Source organism: Ursus americanus, chromosome X (assembly GCF_024610735.1).
Source record: "Ursus americanus isolate L20-20 chromosome X, mUrsAme1.1.p, whole genome shotgun sequence".
NCBI classification, from domain to species: domain Eukaryota; kingdom Metazoa; phylum Chordata; class Mammalia; order Carnivora; family Ursidae; genus Ursus; species Ursus americanus.
In genome coordinates this window covers 11033806-11048712 of record NC_142164.1, presented here as the reverse complement: position 1 = coordinate 11048712, position 14907 = coordinate 11033806, and the positions used below count along the sequence as shown (strand labels likewise).

At 35.5% G+C, this 14907-nt stretch overlaps 1 long non-coding RNA gene across 1 annotated transcript in view; it reads right to left on the bottom strand.

Moving 5' to 3' along the window:
- The window catches only part of LOC148106820 (uncharacterized), a 102329-nt gene that overhangs the window by 72959 nt on the left and 14463 nt on the right, over positions 1 to 14907 (bottom strand). The window lies entirely within an intron of this gene.

Genomic DNA, 14907 nt, shown 5'->3' with positions numbered 1-14907 from the left:
CATGGTGAATGTTAAGAGTGCAATACATGTTTGCTAAATGAATGCACAAAGGATAGGGCACACATAGGCTCAGTGGATGGCACTTATGGAAGATAACCTCTTCAAGAGAGGCTAACAAGACCCCTGTACCAGCAGGCAATGACTGCACCCACTGAAAACACAGACTGCCACACAAGGGTATCCAAAGATACCTGATGTTTCTCCATGATCATCACAACTAGCTGTATGTCTCCATACCCTTCCTTCCTAGAATTGTGCAGCACTGTTGATGGAGTATTCTCAAGGAAATTTTCCTGTTCCTGACATAATATTCATATCTAAAAGCAACAGGCCATCATTGTAAATAAGAAAACAATGAATTGCTCATGAGCCTTAAAAATCATGAATGAGATAAATAAGGATGAGAGATAGAAAGTGTATCTTCTCAGCAAAATAAAAAATTTTAAAAAGTCACGGTACTCTTAGCTGAGTAAACAGTATATGGATAGTGTTATGAGTACAGCTTGCTTACTAATTCTCAATACCTTATCAATCTCTTATCCTATTCATGGTGTTTTTTGTATGGCTCATTTATTCAGGAAAACCTTATCCAAATAAGGTAGAAAATATTCTTGAAATGTTTGGGAGACCACAAGTACAGAATATTTGAAAGAATATGTCATGTTGTGCCCACCTGGGTATATTTTTATATAACTTTTTTCCTTCTGAGCTGACCAGTGTGGACTCCACCTGTCTTCAGTAGCTGTTTGAAGAGACTAAAACAGGTTTAGACATCACTAGATCTCTGTGCCATCAGACGACCTAGGGAATTGGTTGAGAAAGGCAAGCCTGAGTATGTGCTGAAAGGTATTCACTAGAGGATAGATGGGAGATTCAGAAAACAGACCGATCTTGACAGCCAGCTTCTCTCCTACAGAAATCATTCATTGTGGGTTACTTAGAGAAGACAATAAGTTTTTATATAAGGAGGGATTTTATTTTAGGTCTTAGAGTAACTTGATAGGAGGGTGAACTCTCATACCCTTGCTAATTCACTGATAGAAGGAAATAATTATCCATACAAGCAATTGATTTAGTGCCACAGTATGCCAGCAGAGTGATAGAGCTTAGCTGAATGTCTCCAGAATAGAGCAAGCACCATTCCCACAGATAAGCATATAGCTACTTTTCTGACAGGTTTTCTTTTTTTTCCCTTTTTTTAAAAATTATGTTATGTTAGTCACCATACAGTACTTCATTAGTTTTTGATGTAGTGTTCCATGATTCATTATTTGCATATTACACCCAGTGCTCATTGTAATATGTGCCCTCCTTAATACCCATCACCGGGCTAACCCATCCCCCACCCCCTCCTCTCTAAAACCCTTAGTTTGTTTCCTGGAGTCCAGAGGCTCTCGTGGTTTGTCTCCTCCTCTGATTCCCCCTTCAGTTTTCCTTTCCTTCTCCTAATGTCCTTCATGCTATTCCCTATGTTCCACATATAAGTGAAACCATATGATAATTGTCTTTCTCTGCTTGACTTATTTCACTTAGCGTAATCCTTTCCAGTTCCATCCATGTTGATGCAAATGGTGGGTATTCATCTTTTCTGATGGCTGAGTAATATTCCATTGCATATATGAACCACATCTTCTTTATCCATTCATCTGTTGAAGGGCATCTCGGCTCCTTCCACAGTTTGGCTATTGTGGACATTGCTGCTATGAACATTGGGGTGCATGTGCCCCTTCTTTTCACTTCATCTGTATCTTTGGGGTAAATACCCAGTAGTGCAATTGCTGGGTCACAGGGTAGCTCTATTCTTAACTTTTTGAGGAACCTCCACACTGTTTTCCAAAGTGGCTGTACCAACTTGCATTCCCACCAACAATGTAAGAGGGTTCCCCTTTCTCTACAACCTCTCCAACATTTGTTGTTTCCTGCCTTGTTAATTTTTGCCATTCTAATTGGCGTAAGGTGGTATCTCAATGTGGTTTTGATTTGAATTTCCCTGATGGCTAATGATGTTGAACATTTTTTCACGTGTCTGTTAGTCATTTGTATGTCTTCTTTGGAGAAGTGTATGTTCATGTCTTCTGACTTGAGTTTTCTCAGGGATTTCATTATCTTTTATTTATTTTAAACTTTAGTTTCTTTTCATGCTATTGGGAAGATTAATATGATTCATAAGGGCTTGATATTGTAGCTGGGGTGAAGCTATGGAATAGTAGATTGCTTTGTCAAATCAATTAGTAATTAATGACTTATTGAGTATGGAAACATGCCAAGTTTTATTTCAAGTTTGGGGTAAGTGGTGGTATATGTGTGCACAGTACATTTCTATAAAGTATCTTCTCTGCTTCCCAGAAATCTAGAGGTCAAACTGTACTACTAAAAAAACTCATTAAAAATTCACTCTTTCCTGTACTATGGTGGTAATCTCATTGGTCTCCTCACATCTACTGTCTCTTACACTCAATCCAGTCTTAGAAACTGGAGTGATCAACTTGTAACATGAATCTGGTTATGTCATCCCACGTTTAAATCTCTTTAATGGCTTCAGTTTTACTGTTGGATAAATCCAAATTCTTCATTATGAAATGAAATGAGCACCACCTTTGGTACCTGTCATAGCTTCCTCTACCTATCCTCACATAACCAAAAGATAAACTACACTGGACTATTCCCAGAAAACAGTATAGACTTTTTAATTCCATGTTTTTGAATATTCTGTTATCATCGCCTGGAATGCCCTGCCACACATTCCATGAAGTATTGACTCTAGTTGTAACCTGGAGAAGTTCTCAGTCTACTGTAAATGACAGAACCCCAAAATAGTCTTCTGACTGTGGCAAAATGACAAAGAAAATTGAAAATATTCCTGTAATGAACACCTAGTAATGCTGAGTTGGATATAACAAAAATTCTTTCATGTACATAGATGAGATCATATTTCTGGCATCGGGAACGAAGTGAAAACTGAAAACCAGAGCAGGAAGTACATGAGTTAATACCTTAAGTATTATAGGGATAGAAAGGATAAGGGGTTATGAGTATCAATAATCTAAGGGCTGGGTTTTTTAATATCCACCTGAGGATGGGAGATTAGCCCTTGGGCTCACACAGGAAAAATAATTTGAAGTAAAAAGCTGGTTTAAAGCTAGGACCACTGAGCTGCATGAGCTGCATTTTCAGCTAACTGATGAATTATGAGAAAAAAAAGAAAGAAAACAAATCAAGGTTCCCAACAGCCCAGGGATATGATGAGGAAGAATTTCTGTCTCTATATACCTGGGTAGAAAAATATCAAAATATCTCTCTTAATAGTTAAAAACTCTAGGTCTGTACCACATGTGGATTTCAGTTAAGAACTCTATGCTCCACCTGTGTGATGCAAGAAATTCCAAGCCAAGAAAACAGCATAAGATTGGGGGTGAGCTGCAACTATCCCTGGACATTAGCAAACATAAAACCATCCTGAAGGGATATGCCTCCAGCCCAGTGACCCACAATTTCTTCATACAAGGCTCTACAGAAAATAACTCACAATCCAAAATTTAAGAACACAGGAGGAGATAATTTGTCATGAGTGAGAATAAGCAGAAACAGCAAAAGAGAGGCTTCCTACTTTTCCTTCATTCCTCCATCCACTCGGTAGATTTTAAAATAATCTGAGAGACTATGAAATAAATATGTTTATGATAATTAAAAATCTGGTTAGAATAAAAACCATAAGAAATAACAAGATGATATGAAAAAGAAAAGGAATGAGTATATTTGGAAAATAACCAAAAAGCACTTTCAGAAATAAATAATATGGTCTTTGAACTTAAAATCACAATATAGTGGGCATAACTGTCTATTATCCATTTAGAACTCATGAACTAGAATACAGACATTTAAAGTTTATCTAGAGCTCATTTCAAAGAGATAAAGAAATAGAAAATGTGAAAGAGATATCAAGAGACATAGAAGATAGAATGAAATATTTCAATATATATCTCACGGAAGTTCCGGAAAGAGAAAATAGAATAGGGATGAGGCAATATTCAAATATTTTTCTAGAATTTATGAATATAAATCTGCAGACTCTGGAAGTATAATGAATCACAAGAAGATAAATAAAACTGAGACTACTTGTAGATATATAATAGTGAATCTGTAGACCAACAACAGGGAAACATCTTAAGAGCAACCAGAGGAAGAAGGATTACCTACAAAGTAATGGCAGACCATTAGATAGGCATAAACTTCTGAAAAGCAGTAATAAAAGCCCGAAGACAATGAAATCATTCCTGCAGGTAATAGAAGAAAGTAACTGTCAGCCTAACATTCTATAACTAGCTAATTTGTAATGTAAAAATGAACATACTTCCGGGGCGCCTGGGTGGCACAGCAGTTAGGCGTCTGCCTTCGGCCCAGGGCGTGATCCCGGCGTTATGGGATCGAGTCCCACATCAGGCTCTTCTGCTGGGAGCCTGCTTCTTCCTCTCAGACTCCCCCTGCTTGTGTTCCCTCTCTCGTTGGCTGTCTCTATCTCTGTCAAATAAATAAATAAAATCTTTAAAAAAAAATGAACATACTTCCAAAGAAATAAAGAATGAGGGTTCACCAGTCCTAGACACTTGTTAAAATAACTATTAACAGAACTACTTCATATTATAGAAATTCAGCTCAGAAAGAGTGAGATGTAAGGAGCAATGGTGAAAAAGAAAGTGATAAATAAGTGGGTAATCTAAGCATGGACTATATACAATAATAATTATGGCTAATTTCAGAGGGTGTATAAAGCCAAATGGAATTAAAATACCAGACATCTAAGAATGAAAGAAAATGATCTCTGTAAGAATGTTCTAAGGTTTTTGAATTGTCCAAAAGGAGGGCAGAGATACTGCTAAAATTTATAGTCTAAACCATTTCCTTAAAATATTAAGGTTAACAACTAAAATAACAGAAATAAAATGTGTTCTTTATATACAACTCCTTAACACGAGCTTGAACTGCACGGGTTCACTTATACATGGATTTCTTTACAGTACAGTACTGTAAATATATTTTCTCTTCCTTATGATTTTCTTAATAACGTATTCTTTTGTCTAGCTTACTTTATTGTAAGAACACAGTATATAATACATATAACATACAAGACGTGTTCATCAACTATTTGTGTTATTGGTAAGGCTTTCAGTCAACAGTAGGCTATTAGCAGTTAAGTGTTTGGGGAATCAAGTTACACAGATTCTTGACTGCACAGGGGGTCGGCACCCCTAACCCTGTGTTGTTCAAGGGTCAACTGTACTAGTAGAAGGGAAAAAGGTAAACAAGGAAGAGTGGATTAGTAAAGCGAATGCAGGAGAACAGAGAGGTAAACTAAAGCAAAGAAAGAGTATAGAAAAGAAGAAAAGCAAAAAAAAAAGATAGAAATAAATCCAAATATATCTGTAATCACAATTAATATAAATGCCTATAATTGTTACTTAAAATCAAGGTTCTTATACTGCATATAGAAACATTTAGCCGTATGTTGTTTATAGGAGATATGCCTAAAACGCAAAGTCCTAGAAAGGCTAAAGATAAAAAATGGAAGAAAATACATCAGGATTCATATACCATGGAAACATCAATATCAAATGAAATCAATTTTAAGGTGAAAGAAGTATTATTAGGGATAAAATAATGCTAAAAGATATACTAAAGACATATTATTGGGTATTTATAATCATATAATACATAGATGGCACCAAAATACATTACACCAAAAATATCAGAACTACAAAGAGAAAAATCACAAATCCATGACCACAGTGAGATTTTAATATTTATCTCTCAGAAACTAATGAAGCAAGCAGTAAAAGTATTAAGGCTATAACATTTTGTATAGCAAAATTAGCAAGGTTTACCTAATGGACATATTTAGAATCTCACACCCAACAATTAGAGAATAATTTTTTTTTCAGAGCACAAATAGAACATTTATTTAAAAAATAGTTTTATTGGAGATAACACTTAATATCTACATTTTTATATTTCAAGTATTCAATAAAATATTGCTAACTATATTCACATTGCTGTACATTAGATCTCTAGAACTTATTCATCTTGCATCACTGAAACTTTGTACTCCTTGAGCAGCATTTCCCCATTCTCCACCCCACCCCAGCACCTGGTAACCAGCACTCTACTGCTCTCTGCTTTTATGAGTTTTTCTATTTTTAGATTCCACATACAAGGAAGATCATGCAGTATTGGATTATTTTACTTAGCATAATGTTCTCCAAGTTCATCCATGTAAAAAAAAAAAGCAAGAAAGAAAGAAAAAAAGGAAACTGGTAACTATGTGAGGTAAAAGGCATATTAATTGGCTTAATTGTGTTGATGATTTCACAATGTCTATCAAAACATCAAGTTGTATACCTTAAATATATGTAATTTTATTTGTCAATTATAGTTCAATAAAAGATGGAAAGTTATGTAAAAATAAATAAATAAATCAGATTCCATCAAGAAAAATATTAACTATGTTTTAGGTCAGAAAGAAAATGTTAATAAATACCAATCAATATCATATAGACCAGACAGTATTCGTTTTGCTTAATATGAGATGAAATAACAGAAATAAATAACTAAAAGATAACCAACTTCCAATATACTTAGAAATATTAAAATACATTTCTAATAATTTATGCGACAAACTGAATGATAATGAAAGCAGTTCATATCAGAAGTTGTGAGATATAGCAAAAGCAGTATTAAGAGGGAAATTTGTAGACTCATATGCATACATCAGAAAAGAGAAAGGACTTCAAATCAGTAAGCAAAATTTGCAACACAAGAAATTATAAAAAGAACAAAATAAAACTAAAGAAAGTAAGAAGAAAATGAATACAAAAAACAAAAATAAAGGAAAAAGAAAACTGAGAAACAACAGAAAGTTGTTTTTTTTAATAAAAAGTAAGTATACCAGATAAAACTCTGGAAACATGGCTCAAAAAAGAAAGACAAAAGGGCCAAATAAACAATATTAAGAGCAAAAAAATATGAACATTACTGAAAATAGAGCAGAAGACTCAAAAAGCATAACGGAGTACTAGTAATAAATTTGTGCCAATAAACATGTAAACATGCATGAAATAGATGATTTCTTAGAAAAACAAGACTTCTCAAAAGTGTTTCACAAAACGCTGAAAACCTGAATAAACCTATAACCACTAAAGAAACTCAATCAGCAGATTAAAATCTACCTGTGAAAACTCCACCAACACACACACACAAACCCATATGCACACATCCCAGTCAAGTTCTGCCAAACCTTCAGGAAGAGATGATCCTATATTATACAAACTGTTTCTGATGCCCAGCCACAGCGAGACCGAGGAACATTTTAGAAGGCTACAATATGCTTCTGCAAAGGTTGAGAACCACAGAGCTGGTCTCACTTCTTCATGTTGCGGCTGAGGAAAGTGGGACTTAGCCAGTAAAGTGACTTTTTCAGCTCACAGGGTCAGTTACGTTCCTCGAACTGAAGTTGGCGTTTTTATCGGCACAGGAAGATTTCACAGAAATCTCTTTTGGATACTTTTCTTATTCAGAACTGCAAATCCTATATTTTTCATTCTTTTTCTTCTTTGGAACTGGTTATCAGTAGTAGAAAGTTACACTTCTGATGAGCCCATAATAGGAAGTAATATGTGATTATTGAATGCCATTTCATTTTGGAGCAGGACTGAAAATGAATTCTTCAGGAATGAAAGGAGCAGACAATAAACTTCTCACCTGAAATGGTTCAACATCAGGTTTTCACAACACAGAAAAATGAGAGAGAAGTACTTTATGCTCATTTTCTTCTGTAAACCTAAAGCTGCTCTAAAATAAAAAAAAATCTATTGATTTACAAAAGTGATAGAAAATATCCTTTTTCCTTTTAAGAGAGAATTTCTTTTATGGCTTATACAAAGGACCATGAGTATTAAACCTAGAACTTTCTTGGCATTTAGTTCCTTACTCTTGCTCAGTATTAGAAGAGTAGATAGGGAGGGAGTATCTATCATATGCTAACTGGTTCAGAGAGTGTCCAATTAGATGGAAATATTTCAATAAATGTATCAGCCACAATTACAAGCATAATGAACAGCAGTCAAAGTATATTAGTAAGGATTATGATTCATTTTTGGAAAAGTTGATTTAGTTCCAGCTCAACTGGGTAGTTTAGATTATATTTCTGGTGGGTAATAGGCATGTCAGTTACATTGTGAATACTTCTACAATAGCCACAAATTATAATGAACACAGAGAGTTACAAAATCGAATGGAAGACGGTTTCCATTATGACAAAAATCAGATGGAAGGTCAACGTCCAAAACTGACATTTAAAAACATATATGAGAATCCAAAAAACCCAAACATTTCTGTGTTAAGAGCGGTCTGCCCAGGGCACCTGGGTGGCTCAGTTGGTTAAGCATCCAACTTCAGCTCAGGTCATGATCTTGGGGTCCTGGGATGGAGCCCCGTGTCGGGCTCCGTGCTCAACAGGGAATCTGCTTGAGGCTTCTCTCTCCCTCTCTCTCTGCCCCTCCCCCTGCTCGTGCACGCTCTCTCTCTCTCTTTCTCAAATAAAGAAATAAATCTTTTTAAAAAAAGAGCAACCTGCCAAAGAAACTAATATAATGTGTTTAGAAGAAATACTCTATTTCACCCATACTCAAATAGTGACAATAATAAACATCCATTGAATGCTTATTATCTGTGAGCTATTTCAATATACATTATCTTATTTAATATACATAATAATTTTTCAAGTTTGGCAATATTATTTACATTTTTCCTAAGGGGAAGCTGTAGTAGATAAGTCAAGGGGCTTACCTAAAATCAGATGGCAGCACCAGTGTTTAACTTAAACCTACCCATTATTATCCACAGTGTTCTTACCATTACTCTAAGGCTGCCACCTTTTTAAAAAAAGATTTTATTTATTTATTTGAGAAAGACAGAGAGAGCAAGGGGAGAAGCAGAGGGAGAGGGACAAGCAGACTACATGCTGAGCACAGAGCCTGATGCAGGGCTTGATCCCATGACCCTGAGATCATGACCTGAGCTGAAATCAACAGTCAGATACCCAACTGACTGAGCTACCCAGGCACCCCTGCTGCCACCTTTTATAAGCTCTTCATGGTTGGAGCCAAGAGATACTCCTAAAGCAATTTCATGAAGTCCCTGTGAGAGGTTAGGCTGGTAGGCCTCTCTTCTTTCACTCTGAGTTTGTGCTTTCCCCTTGGCCTCTCTCTCTTCCTACTGTCTCATTATATCCCATGTCAAGAGAAAGCTTTACCCACTTTCTTACTGGCCAAAGACTAAACAACAAAAGCTTTTTAAAGCACTGGGTGTTATACACAAACAATGAATCATGGAATGCTACATCAAAAACTAATAACGTACTGTATGGTGACTAACATAATAATAATAATAATAATAATAATAATAATAATGATAATAATAAAACTTTTTTCGCTCCTTTTAACAAAGATATGACAAACCGGGATTTTCAAAACAGAACAATTTTAATAAAACTAGAAAGAAAAATGAAAAAAAAAAGTAAAAGAAAGGAAAAATCAGAAAAATAGTCTTATCTCTAGTTTTCTGATCTGAATAGATAAGGATTCAGTGAGAAGATCCACATGTAAAATAAGAACCTTCCTCAGAAAAGTCTCTCATTCATTCTGAAGGTCCTTTCCCATAGATCTTGAATATATTGGAAGTGGAGTGATCATAATGTTGATGGCTTACCCCCAAGTGCATAAGGTAACCCTATATTTTTCCTGGTACACAGCAGCAAGGTCAGAAAGTACTGAGACTCAAAACCATCCTCCAATCACCTTCACTTGGTCCTGTGGTTATCTCCTCACAAGTGCATACAACTCCTTACTGTTAGTAATTTTTGCCCTCTACCTTTGTTAATGGAACAAAACTACAAATTCTAGGCCTTGGACTTTGTGACCTCCAAGGTCCTTCCCGATCTAAAACTATAGGTTTCTACTATCTGTCTTTCTCTGACGTATCAAACTTAACATAATGCCTCAAGGTCCATCTACATCATCGAAAATGGAAGGATTTCGTTTTTCCTTATGGATGAATAAATAATACTCCATTGTACATAAGTGCCACATCTTCTTTATCCCTTTATCCGTTGATGGGCACAAAGGTTGTACGATATCACTTATATGTGAGGCTCAGGGTAGGGAAATAGGAGACATGTTGTTTAAAGGTATAAACTCGCAACTAATAAACAAATAAATCCTGGATATTTAACACATAACACAGTGAATATAGTCATATCAACTCAACATGTCGTACACCTTAAATATACACAATGTTACGTGTCAAATATATTTCAATAAAAAGAACTGTAGGCTTCCACGAGATAATGAGGCAATGCATTTCCAAATCATCTAAATGCCTGAGAGCACTCCTTCATTTGAACCCTAGTGAAACACAGTGTTTACTTAGATGGCTTTGTCCTCAGTTCTGGTTAAGTCACAAAGCTCCTTTTGGCATTGGGCTGCTCTGATGTGATAATGAGTCTCATCACACAGAAGTAACACACAGGTTTTGTCCATACAGTGCTATTATATTTTCAGATGTAGTTAGAATTGATTAATTAAAAGTTAACAGCAATGCAAACTTTAATTTTACCTTCGGTGTATCCATCCTATTTTCTCTGAAAGCCTAGGGACCTGCTATTGAAAAGTTATGATTTATCATTGTCTGCAGTGGTTTCTTCTGAAAGTCTGATAAGAGTTATTTTGAAAAATCATTATCAGTTTCTGCTACTTTCATATTTTATCTCTTTGTTTATAATGAACTTCTCCTCTGAAGAATCACTTAAGGCAGTTGTTCACTGAAATAATGTGCATATCTAGTTTAATTTGTTATACGAACAAGTAGTGCTAAATTCTCCACATTGCAATTCTGTTTTACTTTGCTCACAAAATGGGCCCAATTTACTCAAGGGTTTATTGGCCATTCTTTTTTAATAGCAAGACTGGGCTTTTCAATATAGAGAAACTGAGTGCTTTTGGTTTTATTTTGATCATTTCTTCCTTTAAACTATGATTTTCTATTGTCTTTGAGGCCAAGCAAAATAGCATTCTTAAATGAAAAGAGAAACCATATCTCACAGGAGATTAGCTTAAACCCCAGAGTGTTATCTCTACTTTCTGCCATATCTAAGGCTTGTGTTGATCATTTCTAAGAGTCACTACCAGGCTGCCAAAATAAATCTGCCCAAAACTAGCAGAGAAATTACCAGGTTTTCACTGGTGTGAAAATCTGTATGTGTGGACACTAATATTCTCTCACCTCCACTCAGCCTGAGGACATAGTCTTTTAATGAAAGCTATGGACATAAAATTCTCATTTTAAGTGAAAAAGTTCATAGATTAGGAGATCTTATAAGACAGAGCCGAGAATAGTTGGAGTACAAAAAATGATCTGATAATGCACATTTAAATCAATATAATAAGTATTATTTTCATATTGCTGTCTTGTGGAAGATACTGAGAGAGGCAAAACATGATTTAAGGAATCTGTTGCTTTGAGAGAATATTGTCATAAGGTAAAAGCTGTCTGAAAGAACCACCATGTAGTTTAGTAATGTGGGTAAGGGACGTGCGCAATCATATTGTTCAGGCAGAGAGATGTCAGTGACACAAACGCTATGAACCAGACCTATATGGCAATTGCATCAGAACCTTTACAAGTTATATCACTATATTTATTCTATATCGAATAAAGCACTCATTATAGGAATTATTTGATTGTGTGCTAATGTGGGGACTGGTGAAGTGATATCTATACATCTGTTGTTTCTGAGTCTTGTGTTTGCCCTGAAGATAGAAGGGCAGGTAGTTAGGAAGGAAAGATGCATGTTAAATGGAGGGAAGAAAGGAGAAACCAGAATCTCCAAGGATAAGCTAGAAGCCATGTCAGTCTCCTGCCACCTCTTTGATGATGCAAATAAGCGGCACGGGGAGCCAATGTCTTTTTTCAGGAAGCTGAACACACACCTGGTCCAGAAGTCAGAGAAGCTGAAGCTGAAGGTCCAGGGGGAGCTGAAGGGGCTGCAAACCTGCCTCTAATACCTATGCCAGTAAGATGAGGAAGTAGATCTGTGATGATGTGCATGGACGGCCACACTGCATAATCCTATACTAAACTGAGTGTAACTATGAGTACTTATATGTATATGCATATATATATATATATATATATATATATATATATATATATATATATATATATGAGAGAAGGAGGGAGAGAGGAGAGGGAGAGAGAGATGATTTACATACTATAAAATTCACCCTTTAAAAGTGTACAATGTAATGATTTCTATTATATTCACAAGGCTGTGAAACTACTGCCACAATCGATTTTAAAATATTTTCATCCAAAAAGAAACCCCATGAGCACTGGATGTTATACACAAACAATGAATCATGGGACACTACATCAAAAACTAATGATGTACTGTATAGTGACTAACATAATAAAAAAATGACTATAAAAAAATCACCAAAAAACAAAAAAAAGAAACCCCATATCCTCTAGCAGTCACATCTATCCTTGCCACCCACCCAGCACTAAACAACCACTAATTTACTTTCTATATCTATGAATTTGCCTATTTTGGACATTTAATATAAATGGAATCATATAATACATGGTCTTTTTTGAATGGCTTCTTTCATTTAACATTGTATTTTCAAGGTTCATCCATGTTGTATGTATCAGTACTTCATTCCTTTTTATTCCCTTGTATAGATAGATCTCATTTTACTTATCTAATCAGTTGGTGGACATTTCAGTTAATTCCATTGTTGGTTACTATAAATAATGCTTCCATGAACAACAGTGTACATATTTTTGTGTGGACATATGTTTTCATTTCTCAGAGGTGTGAGAATATTCTCTAGGAATAGAGTTGCTGGATCAAGTGGTAACTTTATGGTTAACCATTTGAAGAAATGCCAGATTTTTCCAAAGCAGCTACATTGCTTTACAATTTCACCAGCAATAAACGAGGGTTCCAGTTTCCCCACATCCTCAGCAACACTTAGTGTTTTTTATTACTGTTATTACTATAGCCATCCTAGTTGGTGTGACATGGTATCTCATTGTGATTTCGACTTGCATTTCCCTAATGAATAATGATGCTCAGCATCTCTTCATGTGCCTATTGGCTAATTGTATTTCTTCTTTGGAGAAATGTCTATTCAAGCCCATTTAAAAAAAAATTGAAATGGCAAGCATATTTGGACTTAGTATTGTCAAATTATTATATGCTATGCTTTCCGTTTTTACTGCCTTTAATATATTTTCTTTGATTTCTTTGTGTATTTCTGCTGATACTTTCAAAAGATTACATTTTTAATCTTGTAGTTTTCCTTTAATTATAAAGAACACACTTAATCCTCTGCTATTTCAGGTAGTGGTCATTGCTGATAATGAACTTTGGTGGAATTAGTGTATTTTCACTTTCTCCATCTTTCTTTTCTACCTATTACTCAAATTTTAGTTATCTTATTTATCCGAGTATTTATCATTATCTTTTAAAATATCTGGATACATGAATTATTTTATCAAATTAGAATACCATGATTTGACCTCAGTTATGAAAGATGAACCTGCTACTATAAAGAACACAAGCCATTTTACTCCAGCCCTTCTCTTCCTTAATGACCTCTTTTCTACATTAACAGGGTTTATGGAATTTGTATTTTTTTATCTGTAATTATAATCTCCATATTTGTTTTACTTTTAGGCCTACATTTCAATGGATTCAATGCTTACTATTAGTCTTTTTGCCAGATTTTTCACTCATCTCCTCATGAATGCAGCATGACCACTGTATTAGTTTTCTACTGCTGCTGTAACAAATAACCACATGCTCAGTGGCTTGAACAACACAAATTTATCATTCTATAGTTCTGTAGGTCAAAGTCTGACAAGTTTCTCCTTAGGTAAAAATCAGCGAGTCAGCAGAGCCGCATTCCTTGCTGAATGCTCTACGTGACAATGGTTTCCTTGTACATCCAAGTTGCTGTAATTGTAGGGCTGGGGTTCCTGTTTCCTTCTTGGCTGACAGATTGTAGACATTCAGCGTGAGAGGGACTCCAAACCACCACTGCTGGCTTTGTAGAGCTCTACTCCTCTGCCTCCTTCTTCCAGCTTTAATAAGAGCTCATATGATTACACCAGGCTCACATAGATAATCCAGGATAATCTCCCTATTTTAAGGTAACCCTAACTTCATCTGCAAAGTTCTTTTTCACATGAAAGGTAACATATTCACAGATTCCAGGAACTGGGCATCTTTGGGTGGCCATTATTCTGCCTATGACAACCCACACACCATTTTAAGGTTTTCTTCGTATCATAGAAGAGAAGCCAGAGACAAATTTCCCAGAATTCCTTTTCCTAAATGGTTCTGTATTAAATTTTGCCTGTGAGAGGCACTTGCATGAGATTTAGAAGGTGGAACAGAGCAGTATATTACACTGTATCAGCAGTTGCAGCCAGATGCACAGGCAGATGTGAGATTTACAGGAACTTCCTAATAAGCTCTTGAGAGACATCTGCTTTGTAGTGGCAGACAGAGATAGATACTGGGAGATTCCTCAAGATTCTTGAAAAATCACAATAACTTCCCAGCATATGAGTAATACAACTGATGATATAAAACAAACATCTTTTCTATACCTTGGCAAATTATCATACTCTTCTCTAAGTATAGATCAGCTCCCAACATTTTATCCTTTGCATTTTTCAATATTGTGAAATTTCTTTAAGAGTTACTTTAATGTGAGGGGTTTTGCCCATGTCACTTCTTCGTGACATTTTTATCTTTCTCATTACAACCACTTTCCCATTTCACGC